The 2,668-nt window shown below is 36.1% G+C and overlaps 1 long non-coding RNA gene across 1 annotated transcript; it reads left to right on the top strand.

Moving 5' to 3' along the window:
• The first annotated feature begins 500 nt into the window (after nt 1-500).
• Nucleotides 501-2,334, top strand: LOC131304437 (uncharacterized). Its single transcript, XR_009192405.1, has 3 exons — nt 501-609; nt 1,558-1,627; nt 2,079-2,334. It is a non-coding gene; the product is annotated as an uncharacterized LOC131304437 (long non-coding RNA).
• The last annotated feature ends 334 nt before the right edge of the window (nt 2,335-2,668 follow it).

Below are 2,668 nucleotides of genomic sequence, written 5' to 3'. Positions count from 1 at the left end.
AACTGATCAGGTACAATCACTTTCTTAAGGTACAATCATTTGCTCACATATATTGTACCCAAAAAAAAGGGACTTCGAAAAGTACTGTAAAAAACATGTGATATAGCAAACTAAATAGGTTTGAATAGCAAACTAAATACTCCTAACACCTCATGTTTTGTAAAAAATGGGAAAAAAGAAACAAAAACTGTAACACCCGTTCCGAGCATGCACGTGCATTGCATATGACATTTAATTTTATGTTGCATAGGTCATGCTAATTGTTAGACTTGTTGTGTTATCGTTCACATATCATTCATAAATTGTTTAGCGATACATGATTAAGTTTGAGGGCTTAATTAAGTTAATTAAAAAGGGATTGGTCTTGGTAGGGAGAATGAAGGGTTAAGATGAGTTTTGACATATTAGAACCCATACACCCAACCTCATGGGATAATTATTCCCTAATAAACCTTCTACGGTATTCTACACCATTCCACCCCTCCACCATTTTATTTTGTATCACGCAGAGAGAGAGAGAGAGAGAGAGAGAGAGAGAGGGAGAGAGAGAGAGAGTGAGTGAGAAGAAGAAGAAGAAGAAGGGGAAAGAATTGGGGAAATTAATTGAAGGTAAACCCTATCTTATACCTAAATTATGTTTTGGGTATTGATCAAACATGTTTATACCTGCATATTCATGTAATTTAAACCCTAATCAGGTTATAGGAGAATGGATTTTGTGTAGTTAAAGTAGTTTAGAACAAAAATTGCTTGGTTTGGAATTCTGTAGAATTGGAGAATTCATGTTTGCCTGATTTTGGGGAATTTTATTGAGATAGTTCGAAAGTTCTGAAATTTCTAGGAATTTTTCTGAGAGTTCCTTTATGAGTTTTCTATCTACAGTAAAAATTTCAGAATCTAGTTCAAAGTATTGAGCTCTATAGAAATTTTTTAACCTAGCATCACTCAAATTCGGAATTGAGCAGTCAGCACCGACGCAAGTTGGAAAAACAGTCATATCTCCTAGCTCGAGACTCGAAATCACATTCCGCTTGTTTTGCTAGCAACTAGACTTATAGAGCTTTCCAACGGTGCAACCCGTGCGCTGTGGTTTTGCCTGAGCAACAAACAGATTTGCTGTTTAAGTTGACCCAAAATCTGTCTCTGCACCAGTTTTAGTATTTGTTAAGTTATAATCGCGAGGCCGTAGTAAGGTTACCCGAACTCCGTTTTTTATGAATGACCTGTCGATTCGAAGAGGAAGAAGTTTACTTTTCAATGGTTAAAGTGTCTATCTTCAATTCACGATTATGTTTCGGATACGGTCAGAACAGTACATGTTGGTCATGGTCTAAGCCTTATTCTTGGGAATTCTTGTATCAAATCTCATTGAATCATCTTTTGAGCATTGAAGCACATCACCCATCATTTTTATTGCATTGGTCTCATGTAGTATCATACTAGGGATGGAGATTAAAAAAAAAAGATCATATGCTAGACTTATTGATGCATTTTACTTGCATTTTAACATGAGTTGGTGTATGAAATATACTAAGTGTAGTGTCATTCATATTCTAGGATCGGGGGACGAGTCTCCACCTCAAGGTTGAGAAGGAGGCGTTTCGCTTTTGTCTTTTGGATCTCTAAGGTGAGTGTGCTTTTTCATTGAAGAGGCTAGCTAAAAATAAACTTATATTTTTTTTTGCAAATGATGGGAATTTTTGACGGTTGTGGATATGGATCAAGTTGCTTGAAAGATGATTTTATTTCAAGAGCATGCCATAGTTGTATTATTGGTTAGAATTGTTTTCTTCTTGATGTACACAAGAAGGGTATAAATTGTCTATTTGATGTACACAAACAGGGTATAAATTGTTGGAATTACTCTGTTCACAGGGTCACGGTACCGTCATAACTCCTGGTTGCGAGGGAAGCAACCCTATGGTTTCTTGAAATATTGTTGCTTACTTAATGGTTTGTGAAAAAAAGTATGTTTCTTTCTAATTATGATTAGAAGCATAACTCGATCCATATTTGTTTGTGTAAATTGTTTTATGCTTTCCGCTTGAATGAAGTAGTAACACTCACAATCCTTTCAGGTAATTGAAGTAGAGTTTTGGTCCACTACTGGTCTGACAGGCTGTAGGAGCGAGGACGAGGGTCGACTTGGTGTCCTCTTGGCATAGTTCATATTTTGACATAATTTTTTGGAGAGTTGTAGTAACATTTGTGAATGCAACTCATCTTGTAAAGTTCTCTTGTAAATTTTAGTTTGGAAGCCGGTTGTAATATACTTAGTTGAGATTGTCTTGCGTTTATGGAATGAATTTTATTAAGGTTGATATTAAGCTTTCATTAAGACTGATCATGTTAATCCTTCTAGAGCGGGTCATTACAAAATCAATCACAAAGAGCATGAGAAACAGAATCTCACGTCAAAAGGGATATATAGACCTCCATACAATCGCCAAATCAAACCTGCAAAAGGGAAAAGCCCAAAATTAGTTGGCCATACTTTTTTAGTGGGTCATGACTCATGCTAACTGTTAACAAAAACATAAATCTCACAGGAGAGTACATTTAGTAATCTTGCATCACAAAAACATAAATAAAGCTCATTCCAACGTCAGAGACAAAGCTCCAACCCAAGACACCAACCAAAGTCACTCAAACCAAAAGGGAGAAAAAC

This window comes from Rhododendron vialii, chromosome 10a (genome assembly GCF_030253575.1).
Source record: "Rhododendron vialii isolate Sample 1 chromosome 10a, ASM3025357v1".
Taxonomy (NCBI): Eukaryota; Viridiplantae; Streptophyta; class Magnoliopsida; order Ericales; family Ericaceae; genus Rhododendron; species Rhododendron vialii.
This window is presented reverse-complemented; position numbering and strand designations above follow the sequence as displayed.